The following is a 14,524-nucleotide window of genomic DNA, read 5'->3' on the forward strand; positions in this document are numbered from 1 at the left end:
GAAGACAGGACTAGAATTCCTTCTTGCTATAGAGGCAGACAAAATCTCCCTACCGTTCCTGCAGATTAGAGTTAGAAGCAAATTTCATTAGTTCCAACAATCTACTTAAATCACTTAATCCTGAGGCTGTATGAGCAATACATCCTTATCTGCTGCCTAAAAGCCAACTGCATTTCTGAAGACACCAGAGAACCCTTCTCTTGCTCCCAGGCACACACAGCCTGTCTCCTTTGCTACAGCAGATGACCACCCTGCCGCCCTGAAAGCTGAAAGTGTTCTGAGGCCACATTTTTAAAAGCCAGGTGTGCACACATGGCTCTCTGCCAAAAAGCCTGTGCAGAGTGGCACCAGCTAATGGGGTTGAAGGGGAAACAGCTAGTTCAGGCCAAAAAAGTTTCCTTACTGTGGAATATACTAGCCTCTGTGACAATCTGTTGTGCACCTACTGATAGGCTGGTGCTCCTGCTTCTAGACAGGAAAGCTGCTGTGTGCTAGGAATCTGCTTTCTTGGACCAGGAAGACTGTCCTCAGCTAGAGCTGTTCTTTCCTGCCCCCTTGACTGTTGCCTCCTGTACTCTCAGGTGAAATTAATGCAAGAGCTGGAAGTCTGGTCAAAGCCCATTCCCACTTAAATCATGCTGAAATTCTACCTTTAGATCTCTGGTCCTTGAAAGCATTTTCAGTTCTTTCTACTAAAATCATAAGCAGTAAGCTTCTTCCTGTCTTGAGAACTTGAACTTTCAGGACTTGGCCAAACATCACCATGACTTGCTCCATGCAAACACAGATACCATTCGGCCAAATGCCCCAAATTGTCTCTGGAGAGAATGCCTGCAATGAAGATGAAATGAAGAAAAAAAATACAGAAAACCAAGAAGATGATTTTTTTTTTCTCCCCTCAGCATTCAAATGTGGTAAGCTGCTGCTGAGGTAACTGCCAGAAAGTTTGTGTGCTAGTGGGATTTATCTTAGCTGTGCAGCTGGTGGCCCATTTACAGGCACAGATCCAAACCTGCCAGACACGGGGAGGACTGGATGGCTTCAATGCAGCGGCATTTCAGATCAGCAACAGGCATCCCCCGCTCCTCTAAAGCATTAGTTAGTTCAGACCAGCCACCGTTGGCCATATACCTTCCTGGAAATACCAAACGTACCCAGATTGATCCATCCCTAAGCAGGTGCACGTCAAGCAGTACTCAAAAAGGCCCCTGGAGAGCTGCGGGCTGTGCTGAGCACCCCTGTGGCTCATGGCTCTCCACCCCTGCAGCTCGAGCTGGTGGAATGCCTCGAAAGCCAGCTGTATGAAGTGCCTTGGCTCAGGAAGAGCCCTCCAAAGCATCAACATGAAGGAACAGAGGGGAAACTAATCTAGGTAAGAATTTTTTGCACGGTTTGGTATACAAAAGATTTAAGTGTTCACTGCAGTGAAGCTGGGCAGTAAAGAGGGAAGATGAGAAAGCTAATGAGCAACCGTGAAAGATTCTCAGCACTTTTGTGTAAGCATCACAACACAACACCAATAGTCCTGGTGGTAATTATAAAGATATATAGACTTGAGTCACCATTATTATAAACCATTCAGTCTTGCCTGGGCTATAAATAATGCCACTTAGTAGCTACCAAGAAAGGTTTAGAGGGAGGATTAAGGGTTTGCCTCTTCAGTCAGAAGGAAAAGGGTAAACATAGATTAAGCTGAATCAAATACTAGAAAAAAAAAAATAATCCCAAACCCAGTGACCACACCCATGTGAAGGACAAAGTACAGAAATCATGATATGTAATCTCACTACATAATCCATTTGATTTCTTTACCTCAGGATCTGCAGACTGGTGTCCTCTAGTGTTTGAATCATAAAACATGCAGATGAGCATTTTCTGCTACCTGACATGGTATATATCACACAGACAGAGCAGAAAGAACTGCAACCAACACTCAGCTGCATTCTGGCAGTGGAAAGAGAGTCTACAAAAACAAGCACATTAATTTTAAAATAAAACTTACCCAGATTTCAGCATAATGAGGTTTAGATATGAAGTGCCACGTCCAGTAAAAACTGCTGTTCCGTCCTCAGGAAGAGGCAGGGAAGTCAACAACTCTGATGCCACTCTGCCCTGGCCTATCTCCATATCAATCACCCCTCTAAAAGATGGGAGAGTGATGGCAAATTCTGCAGGCAGACTGGAACAATGCCTCTTTCCAGCTCTTGGGCTTGAATCATGCACAGATGTCTGCAACATTCACTGTCCTTCTGAAAGTATCTGAGCTGTGTGGACCTTACAAATAAATGAGAGATAAGTTTACAAAAAGCAGGGCAATTTTCTGTGCTTTGAAACCCCAACATGTGGGAATTACTATTAGCAGTGTAGGGCTCCTTAGCATAAACCGGTTTTAGAAACAGTCAGCTTGTTCACACCAATTGAATAGAGGAAAGAAAGGAGAAGCCTTTGTACTCCCTGCTAATACAAGCACCTACATGGGGTCCTTTTGGTTAGCTGTGCTGAGCCAGTACCATTTTTCTGGATTTTGCCACTTGACCAATGGGTAAAATTGTAAAGGCACAACTTCTGCTGGAGTCCTCTCTGTGCACAGATGACAAGCCCTGGCAACACACGCTAGAGTAGTTTTAGAAGCTACCACCTCCAGCTGTCCACTCTGCCTCTCTGCCAGAAATGGCCACTACAGAGAAGAGACAGCAGAAGCAAATGTGTGCTGACTCCTCAGCTGCTGTAATTTATGGGCTGACGTACGAACTTAAACTGATACGGGTGGTGGTTTCAGATAATAGGATGATTCGTGAGCTGCAGCTGCAAGGAGCCAAAGCATATCCTTGGGTGCTGTCCTGGCTTGGGGGGGATCTCCCAATCCCCCTGAGGGCTCTTCTGAGAGATCTGTGCAATCAATCAGCCGAATGCAGCCTCTGCTTGGGAACAGTCCATCGTCACACCCAGACTGGGCTTCTCCTGTGAAAAACAGTCGGTAAAGGTGGAATCGCGTCCTTCAGCAAGAAGGGGCAGACAGATCCACGCTGCCACATGGAGCGAATTAAAGAAAAGCTACTTTTGGAAGGAATCTTGTTTTGTAGGAGGGAGTGCTGCAACAGCCACACTGTGTGACAGCGTGCGAGGTGCGGGAGGAGCGGCACCGCGGCGGCAGCTACTGCTCAGGCTGGTTCCAGTCACCATCACTAATACACCGACTCGCTTGGTACGTGTGGTACGAGTGATATTCTGAGGAACTGCCACCCAGACGTTAAATCCACTGACACCATCCCTGTCACATACTCAGCTTTTGCCAGCACTGAACATAAGATGACAATTTAATCCTCACAGGCAGATAACAGTAGCACAGCTGGTGTAACAGTGTGCTGAGACTTCAGCCCTCACAGGCCTCGCATCTGCCTTCTCACTGCCTTGGAAAGGGGTCACCCGGAAAATACGTGTGAGCTCTAAGGACTCAGCACACGAGAACCAATTAGAACAACATGAGAATCAAAGAAAATGTTTAGATCTCAAGCTCCACCGAGAAGACAGTATTTCAGTCTCGCCCGTACATCACATAATCAAATGGTTGAGCCTAAAAAAGTACAGAAAAATTGACCAGAGGAAACAAACTTCTTTGATTAACAGAGAAAACAAGTGAACATGCACAGCCACTTGAATAACATTGGACCTTTAGAGGTGAAGGGCCCTTGGAGGTGGTTTGTTCCACATGGAAGTTACACAAGTCAGAATCCAGAAAGCTCTGCCTTAGTGTGTTACACAGGGACAGCTTAAGTACAGGAGACTATATGGTATCTAAGCAATTGATTGCTCTTTCTAGAGAGAGCTTTCATGTGTATTTGCTTCTGGTAGCAAGTGTTACTAATGTTTTCCCTAGATTGCGAGGAGAAAACTTGTTTGGTCATCCTCTGAGTAGGGCAAAATCTGGCTCTAAGTAATTGACATTTCTAGAGTTGGCCTTTCTCACTCAAGCCATGGAAAGAGAATAGGAAGAAGTAGAAAATGCAGACTGAGGGTATAACTAATTAAGGATTTTATAACTAGAGGTAGGGAGGTAAGGAAAAGAAGGCAGTGAGAAGACAACATCTTCGTAGCAGATAATCTGCGATTTGCACACTAGAATTTTTCCTGTGGATAACAAACTCTGGCAAAGATGCTGCATACCTTAGAGACAGGGAGCTCCAGAAGGATTTGAGAGGTGGGAAGTAACAGTGACTTCCCAGGAAGCCCCTGATTCACCCATCATTTGGATCTCAGGGTGACTTGGCCTGTGTGCTGGGTATAGGTGTCAAAGTGCCAGCAGTGGGGAGTTACAGGGGCAGCCTCTCTGAGGAGAGGGCAGGAACTGCCCCAGGCAGACACAGCTGCTTCCAGACAACTCCAAGGAACCCACTGCAGACCACAGGTGAGCTCATCAGCTGTGGTGCATCTATGAAAACATACAAGAAAGGGATAATATATATACACACACACACACATATATATACACATATATAAAGAAAAGGAAAAAAAAAAATGAGAAGAAAAAAACAGCACAGCTGTGTTTGTGAGAGCGAGGAGTGAGGAGAAAGAAAGAAGTGTGAGAAACTGTCGACGTCAAAGTCAGACAAGAGAGAAGGGAGGAAGAGATGCTTCCAGGAAGCAGAGATTTCCCTGCAGGCTCTGGAAGAGAACATGGTGAAGCAAGTATTTCGTGGCAGCCCAGAGAAAGGACCATGCTGGAGCAGATATCCATATTGCAGCCCACAGAGAGCTCTTCATCAGAGCAGGTGGGCGTGATGGGAAGGCAGCTGCAGCCTGTGGAGAGCCCATGCTGGAGCAGGCTCCTGACTGGAACCTTGGTGTGAGGAGAGGTGCCTGTGCAGGGCCAGTTTGTGAAGGACTGTAGGCTGCAGGAAGGACCAACCCTGAAGCAGGTAAAAAGTGTGAGGGGGAAGGAGTGGCAGAGAGAAACTGTTACAGGCTGACTGAAATCCATGTTCCCCATTCCCCTGAATCACTTGTGGGGAGGAAGTAGAAAAGTTGGGAATGAAGGTGTGAAGTTGAGCATGGAAAGAAGGGGAAGGCACAGAGAAGGTGGTTTGGGCTCTTTGTTTCTCACCACCCTACTCTATTTTTCATTGGCAATAAGTTGAACTACTTTTCCCCAGATAGAGTCTGTTTTGCCTGTGACTGTAACTGATGCGTGATTTCCCTGTCTTTATCTCAGCCCACAAACTTTTCCATCTTATTTTCTACCCCTGTCCTGTTGGGGAGAGGGATTGAAAGATACTCTGCATGGGAATTCGGCAGCCAGCCTAGGTCAGCCCATCACACTGTGGAAGCCTCTGGCAACTCATTTCAGATCATGCAGGAGCTTGTACTCTGACATGGCTCTGCTGCCAGTTGTTTGCTATAACCCCATAATGAGAACAACAAATCATGCTAAAACCACAGACTGTTCACCCTTGATCTGCATGAGGGAATTCATAGTCTTAATTGTTCTCAATTGTTGCAGAAACCGACACATTTTTTAGTGGAATAAAAAGAAAGGACAACGTTGCAATCCTTTCACTTTAGCTTCTGTATCTATATAATATTTTTATTTTTAAAAACACTAAGAGAAAATGAAGGTGACACTTGTTATCTGTCTTACCAAACACAATACAAAATAGTGAAGCTTTCAGAAAAAAATAGCAAAGACATTCTAGGCTAAAGTTTCATTTATCCTTCCAAGACAGGAAAATAACAGGGTCCCATAGTTCAGTCTGAAACACGGTAACAGGAGGCTGCCATTATTCTGTTAGAGACTGCTTTCTACATTTCTGTCTAAACTGGCTAGTAATACGTTTGTACCGTTTGCAAGATCCATCCATCTTGTAACTACAGTGAAACATGCTTCAGATGCAGGAACTTGGTATGTAGACACTTGAGAAACTCTTATCAATTAAATTATTGAAATGAGGGCCAAATCCCTTAGCGGATATAACTGCTGTAATTCTTCTGAAGATAGGAAAGCAAGCAGAGCTATTCTGATTTATGGTAACTGAGGATCTTGCCCTCATACTGGTAGGAGTGTACTTAAAAATCTAAGCAAGGGATCTGATTTACGGCCTTTTATGCACTGGTGTGAATTCCAAGTAACATATAAATCAGGAACTACTCGGTGCAGGTAAGTTATTCTTGATTCATGTGCTGATATTTTGCAGGTCTGAAGGCAGTGGAAGTAAGAAGAAAATATAGGCTCAGTGTCTGATGAAACTTTAAATTTGATTGCCCTCTATCAGTAATCTTTGACTTTCAATATGTGAACTTCTTTTGGCCCATGGACTACTTCCAAAGGGTCTGTGAAAAACAGCTAAGAAAGGTAAGATGACCAGTAGACCAGAAGGACATATAAGATTCCACCATAAAAAGTCCATAGATCTGGAAAAATACCAGTTAAATTTGTTTTTTTACAAGAGTAGTTTAGGGCTCCGTCTTGATTTTCCAAAGTCAAAGAAAGCTTTATGAAGTCAAAGATGTGCTTCTGCTTACCACACTTTTGTTGTTGCCCAGTTACTGAGCCACACAGCTGTTGCTGCCTTAGCTGTTTGAAGGGTCCTTTTGCTAACAAACTGATTTAAATATGAGTGCTGAAGCTGTAAAAAGGGCAGAGCAGTATTGAAGACTCCATGAATTTCCCTCTGGCTTGGGCATGGTACAAGTGGCTGGCACAGTCTCTTTAGTACCAAACCCCCAGGACATGGGATAGAGGTTGGTGGTTGCCTGAGGAGGCAATGGCACAATCAACTTGTGTGTTTGTTTCAAATACACTTATTGTCTGCCCATATTTATGACGGGGTAGGTCTTGCAGCCAAAACCTGTTCATTTGAGCTCTTGGCCTCTGAGAAATGGACTCTGTGGTTTCTAGGGAGTCAAACTTGCACGGGTGCCACTGCAAGTGTATCAGCCAAGAGGCTGTAGTAATGATGACACTGAGCCATGTATCAGATGAAGAATAAAAGCTTGTTTTCCACCTGACTGGTAAAGAAAGAATACTTGGAAGCTAATTTCTTTTAATAAATGGCTACAGAGCTAGGACATTTGCCAGGGTTTACTGCTGGAGATGGGCTATGCTAGTAAATTAGGTGTGCTTGTGACTGTTTCTTGGCACTAAGGTGAGCTAGCATGGAATAATAGCCCATGTCCAGACTGTTGAACACTTCTTACCCTTTGAAACAGGATGGCTGCACAGAAACTGCCTGTTGGGAATGGCTCCTGACCAAGCTGACTCCTGAAATATGCCCAAGAAGCTGCTTGACCCAAGCCTGTCTCAAAACCTATTTAAAGTTATTCTAACAATTTGAGTGTACAGAGGATGAAGATGCAGTGCCCAGCAGCAGTACCCAGCAATTGCTTAATTTGCTACATCTTGAGTAGTTGGGATAGTCTACTCAGATCTACTTTATTTCTGTTTGATAATGTGAAGATAAAATTGCTAAAGTTGCTGGAAAGGTGTTTTCTCTCCCTTCCCTTTCCCCCCTTTCCCCCCCTTTCCCCCCCTTCCCCCCCCTTTCCCCTCTTCTCCCCATTTCTCCCTCCTTCTCCCCCTTTCCCCCCTTTTCCTTTCCCTCTCCCCACCAGCTCCCCATTCTTCTTTGCAATCCAAAGCCTTGGCTAGGTGATGAGAACTTGATGTATTTGTACTGTGGCGGCTTTGTTTGTTTATGAATTTTGGAATATTTTTTGTTTGTTTTCTGGGGGATTGCCAGACAGAAGGGCTTTCCTGCCTGTGTGAGATGCCACACAGTGCTGCATTTTTGCTAGAGGACTAGTAAGTCTTGCTCTTGTCCCACTGTTTTTCACCTAACCTTGCAATGTCTGCTTTATTTTTACTTCTCATCTCCCTTTACAGAGAATTGACTGAGCCTCCTTAAATAGCTTTTGTCATTTGTACATAGCATGTTGGATTTTCAGCAGGCTACAGAATTCATAGAATTCCCTGTGCTAACATTTGCTTTCTATTCTGTGGTAACGGAATGGCGGGAGCAAAGTGCAGTGCAGTGGTGCACGTCAGAGAGAGAAGGAAATACATTATAGTATGTATACTCAGGGTGGGGAGAAATTAAATTTTAATTTTGAATTATGCTTATTATGGAGGAAACATGCCCTTTAAAATATTTCCTTTGAAGTGTCTGATTGGGTTTACTACATAAGTATTAATAGAATTACCCTGTGATCCAGTGCATAAGACTGTCAATACTGGAAACTATTTGTGTGAGTAATGACTGTAAAATGGCACGGAAAAGGTTGGATTATAGCTCTGTTACCTGGACCACCCTTATTTTACTAGCACTCAAAACACATTCCACGCAAGCGAAGACAAATGCCTCCTCATACCTGAATAAGCCCTAAAACACCATCTCCCAAAGTTGTGAGTGGTAGAAGTGCTGTCAGCTCGCAGCATTCCCGCCGGGAGCTGGCACAAGGGTGTTAGCAGTCGCCGGCGCTGTTGGAGCGGTGGATGCACAGAGCAGATGCAGCTTGTTTGACACTGCCAAGCAGGTCACCAGTGAGCCACACATACCAAACTGTTGCATATGCTGTGCAATGCTCTCTCTGTCTGATTGTTATTTTCCCAGTTAGCTCTTCTGCTCAAACCTACAGTATAGTTTTCCTCAGATTTCATAGCTCAGAAAATTAATAATAGCTCTTCATAAACCAGAGTAATTAGTGTAATGAGCTGGTGTCTGGTGCGTGCATTTTTCTCCTGCAAAAGCCTAAAAGTCTAAACAAACATATAGGCAACGATACTGCTGATTTAAATAGCAGACTTTCTTAAATATAAAGCTGTGGTTTTATAGATTTTTAGAGTACTTCAATGTGCATAGTCTTCAATATACTGGCCAAAAACATCACAAAAGAGAATTCTGTGATACTCTATAAAGGAGTTAGCCTGCCACTTCAGTTTCCTGCTCTAAACTGCCTATCTGAAAATGCTAACATAGGTGATACTATCCAAAACAACCACAGACATTATCGATTCCTCTCACCTGGTCACTTCTAGACAGTAAGAACTGTCAGTCAATATTTTTATCAACAAATTAGATCTCATGTCAAGAAATCAGTTTTTGTCTCTCTCATTGCTGTTACCAGTCACACCACTTCCTTCAGTGTCCTGTGTTCAGGTGTATTTTTATAATCCCGTTTCAAACCCAGGGAAGACCATGGCCAGAGTGACAACTGCAGAAGACCCCAGTGCCTTGCACCCCTGCTCTCCAGGGTTCACATTTTCCCCAGGACCTCATTCTACAGACAAGAGAGCATCATTGTGTGGTAGCAGGCAGCACTCAAGCAAATCAGCTGCAGGTTTGTACTGAAGTCTGAATGGTGGCAGTCTTGAGTTTTTAAATCAAAATCTTTCTGTTGCCCAGGGACAAGCACTGTGTAACTTGCAGGTAGCATTGTCCCCTCAGTTCTTTCTGTCCAATTTTTTTTCTTGGGATTCAGCGGTGTCTTTCAATGTAGCAGGTTGCAGTGGTGAAGGAGCCCTTGTGCTGTTTGGGGCCCATTTCCCTCTCTCCCTTGAGAGAGGTAATCTGTTACAGGTACCCTGCGTTTGCTGGCTCCTGTGGATGTGAACAAAATCAGCCTAGTTCTACTGATGGAGAGAGAGTGGAAGAGGGAGCCATGGACTTTCTCACCCAACTCTTGCTCCTTCTGCTTGTATGTGAGGAAACAGGGTTCTTTATTTTCTTCCCTTATCTGGAGTCCATTGGAACTTGAGAGACACCTGCTTTGGACCACTGTCTCACTTCTGTTCTGAAGTCGCTACAAGATCGCCGATTCCAATTATAACATGTTACCAGATTTGATATACATCTTACCCTTTGGGAACTCATTTGAAATTACTCTGCACTCACCACAGAAAGCTCATTTTCTGGAGCATTAAGATTTATAGTTCGTCCCAATCAAGTGTGAATTTGCTGTTAATCCCAATGTGGACATTCCTCTTGCAAGTAATTTTTAATTATTAACATGCGAGGCTTCCTCCATCACGAGTCGTGTCACTTTTCCTCCTCTCCTTGCCATGTAGTCTTAGATTTAGGGTCAGATTCATTGTAGCAGTAAGCTGTGATAGCTCTATTGATTTCACCAAAGCTGTATCCAGCTGTGAATATGAATGCTTTCTTTTGTAGGAATGACTTGCAGTTGAAATGAAATGTGCAAGGCGTCCATGATTGTGGACTTTCATTGTAAGGAAAGAAATTGTCTTTCAGAAAACTGCAGCAAAGCTGTAAATAACAAAGAGCTGTATTTTGCCATCTTGCTTTTTGTAAGCTAAGCTTCTTCTGAAGGCTGTTATGTTTTATTTAAGAGCAGATCCTAGACTAAAGTTTGGAAAATACATAAATGCCTACGAATTAGCCCCGGTGTTCGGATTTGTGTAAAAACCTTCCTTTGATTCAAGCAGAAGGTAATTAAATGCTCATAGCTGTGGCTGCATTTGGCTCATTATGAAAAAGAAACATCAGGCCAAATCTTTTCACCCTTGTTTAATTCTTACTCAACTCTAATGAGAGCCAGAGGTGTCTTAAGTAATATAAGGCATTGCTACACACCATATTGCACTGTCAGGTGTTCCCACTCTCCATTGCTGATTGTGTTTTTAGTGGGAAAGGGGCTGGCATGTGCTAAAATATATGACATAGACTCCATGTATAGACAATGAATGTTGACCCCACTGTCACATGATATCTCTACCCAAAGCTTGTGAACTGAAGGAAGCCTCCAAGTTTTACAGGCTGAAGGGAATCTCTCTGTAGTTTGAAGCAGGAGGGCTGCTGTCATGGAACACAGGTATGCACTGTAACTTCATTTATTGTTTTTTTCATTTTTGAAACTTTAGTCTATATTCCAACTGACTGTTTTGGTGTAGTAGCAGAAAGAGAAACTCCAGAATCTTTTATTAAAATGCTTAAAATTGTGTTTGGTTATTTAGTGCTTTCAAATCAGTGGACAAACAATAACTGATTTACTTAGGTATTCCTGGAAATATTTCCTTAGAAATTTCTGGAACTGATCTGTGTTGAATTCTCAGGAAAATAGGTGTCTTTGCCAGGTTTACAAGTATCTGACTATATAAGCTGACTGCTTATATATTTTACACCTACACCTGTAAGGTTTGTCCCAGATCCCACGTTATTCTCCTGGGACATTTGGCAGGTTTTACTTCAGAAAACAGCTGAAAAAGGAGATGAACTGAGAAAAAACATTTCAGATGCTTGATGTTGGTCAGACCCTGGTAGTCACAAAGAAACAGAAGCGGAAGCTGACACAGAAGCTGAATTGGGTGCTGAGCTGGCAGAGGTATGCTACATCACTGCTGGCTGTAGTTATTTACAGGCTATCCCTATTTATGTCAAGAACAAGATTTCGATGGAAGCAGATTCCAGACCAATATTATCCAAAAAGATGCTCGACATGGTCAAAATCTTCTGTGAGTAGCTCAGGTGAAAGTAATACAAAGGCAAGTAATGTGAGCTACATTTGATGATTGGTATGTTTATATGAGGACTTTGTGTGGCATGTCTCACTATTTGAAGGAGTTGCAATTTACTAACAGATTTTGTGGTTTTTTTTTATTTTTTTAAAAAAGGAGCTCACAGCTTAAATTCATATACATGCAGTGTTATGAATATGGATAGTTTAGGTTGTGAACTCTGAGTCAGAGACCAGCTGCTTTTTGTCTGGATGGGGAGTTTCACAGCTCACTTTTGGTATTTGCTACCTTATAAACCATCACCAGATTGGACTTGAGGGAACACTGGGTGTTTATATGATATCGTGACTGATGCTTGTAGAAAATAGGGGAGGATTCTGATGCAAAATGTGCACTGGCTTCATTGTATACTTAAATTTCTGTCCTGAAAGTGTAGGTGACTGGGTTTTTGTTTGTTTGTTTTTTTGTTTTTTTCCTAATATACCCAACTCTTGTTTGTTTAATTTGGGTGAGCTGAGCTATTAGATTTGCATTTAAAACTATTGAGTCTGTAATGGGTTAAACCTGTTTCAACAAAGAGTGATATTATTTGCTGAACACTAAACTGTCATTAGGAGGACATATACACACCTGTAACACATTAAATAGCCTTTTGCAACAAGAGAAGGTTGCATCAGTGGGGCTGTTGAGAATGCATATACTTTCATATGTACATAGGAAAGAAGATCATAGAGCTAGAAAGTTGAGAAATCTTTATCTTACGTAATGGAAAGACACAAGGTAGGTTGTAAGTTTTTGAGGAAGGATTTAACAGATACTAAACTAATGCTCTTCTTCATTCTAGACAAGTTGCTGAGAAGTAGCAATGCATAATACACAGAACAAAAACAAAATTATAATCTAGATTTTTTTTTTTGCTGTTTAAGAAAATAATAAATTAGTATTGCAAATAAAGTGCTTAAAAGTATCTGATACCACTGTAGGCCTTATTCATGTACTTATCCATGTATATTGAAATACATATCCCAAATATTGGCAAAGTCACCATGCCTTGTCTTGAATTCCTGTCAAAATTCACTGAAGTTGCCAGAAATACCAGCACGCTCAAAAGGTAACTAAATTCCATATTATGCAGTCAAATTGCTCCTAAACTGTAGTCATGAATCACTTGCGAGTTGTTTGGCTCTCAAGGCAGAATGTAGCTGCTGATGTGAGCTTCTAGTGACATAAAGATATGACACACATTTTCCTAAAATCACTTTTTCTATATGTGTGATTGGCATGATTACCATAGAAATGTTACCTGATTCCTGAAGGGAAGGGTCTGCTAAGCCACTCTGCTACTGGAAAAGTATGAACCTTTAAGACTCATCAGCCTGTTCACTAAATTAAAATGAAAGTTGTTGTGTAGGAAAGAAACTATAACTGATTCAGTCTAAAAGGGATTTGAAAATATGCCACTCAGCTTGACACGTCTTTGAGTGAAACACAGAAGCTAAGCCAGGGGACCCAGTAACCAGAATGTGATAATGTTTCAGGATTCAGTCCTTCAGGAGTAAACAACTCACATTTGTCTTCATTTTCTGTGCCAGTAATTTTTCAGGGATGAAGTTGAGAAGGCACCAGTTGTGTATGAACTGGGATTAAGTTTGAATTCTTACCTTCAGTGAAGAAAAATGGAAAGTAGAGCCATTCTCCAAGTAAAAATAAACATTAAAAAAACCCCACCAACCCCTAAACCAGAGCTCTCCCAGTACCTTTCTTAGTGGAGCACTAAATATTTTTCACACCACACACACCTCCCCCCACCACTCCACCCCCAATTAAATATAAAGGCTGAAATTCTGTAAGGGGGTCTGCAGTTTCCTTCAGTTTGTGCTGTGGGTTTGCATGATCTGGCCTTCAATACAACATTACCTAAAAAAAAATTAAAATATTCTGTAAATTCCAGGCCAACTTTGTTCCCAGCAAGTGCAAAGCTAAGAAAACTCTGAGACAAAGAGAGAATGAAGGAGTGTTATACTGAGGATACAAAAATGGGATTAGGACTGTGAAAAGAGGCAGGAGGAAGAAGAGGAGCAGCAAAGAAAAGAAGAAAAAGGGAGGGACCTAAGCCACTTTCTCCCAGAGAGACAGGGGAGCTTAAAAAATTCTAATTAATTAGTAAAAACTAATTAAATAACAAATGAGGCATCTTTCCTGGTATAAAAGGTTAATCTTTTCTTTATTACAGGCAATATAATAAAATGGTGACGCTTTTTCATGCTTGGAATTGGATTTTCTTCCGGTGTTCAAGAATATATAAGGCATTGCTCTTGATGTCCTTTTAAACTCACTAAAATGTAGGAATTAAGGATCATGCTTAGAACATCTTGTCTTTTGGCCAGCTAGTTTGTTAGAGAACTGCTCTGAGATTGTCTGCAAGGTAGGGAAGTAAAAAATGGTAGTTTCGTTCGAGTTACCAGGCATAGACTGGTACAATTTCACCACGGGAGGGCAGTGCAGGTGCTGTTTTCCAGGGAGTTTTGCTAAGAGGCGTTATCAGGACTTTGTCTCCCTGTGTAAAGCTCAAGCAGTTCCACTGAATTCAGAGGCTGAACTGATGACAGAGCTTGGCTTCTAGAACTTCATCCCACAAATACAGATATGGAAAAATTTGCACAAAGCTTTTCAGAAGCAGTTAGTGAAGGCTGGAACCAGAGAGGGATCTGCACAGGTTGGAATTTGGCACCTGCAGAAGCCACTGGTGAAAGTAAACTTGAGTGGGAGTTGACTCTGAAAATGACTGGCTCTGGTGCTTGATGCAAGTCAACAGGATGAGAAAACAAAAGCAAGAGCAAGACAATGTATTTTTTATTTTTAAAAGTATTTTAAAGGTTACTGTGGAACAACAAATCTCAGATTTGTGCTGGGGGAGAAGAGGAGTAGGAGATGTATGTTGATCTCTGAAGAACACTCGAAGGGAGCAGAGAAGAGGGAAGAACTGGCATTATATTTTTCTTGCCCTTGGGACTCCAGAGTACTCTCTCTTCCCGAGTCTGATCAAGGTACTAATATCCC

Source organism: Chaetura pelagica, unplaced genomic scaffold (assembly GCF_000747805.2).
Source record: "Chaetura pelagica isolate M959 unplaced genomic scaffold, ChaPel_1.0 scaffold117, whole genome shotgun sequence".
Taxonomy (NCBI): domain Eukaryota; kingdom Metazoa; phylum Chordata; class Aves; order Apodiformes; family Apodidae; genus Chaetura; species Chaetura pelagica.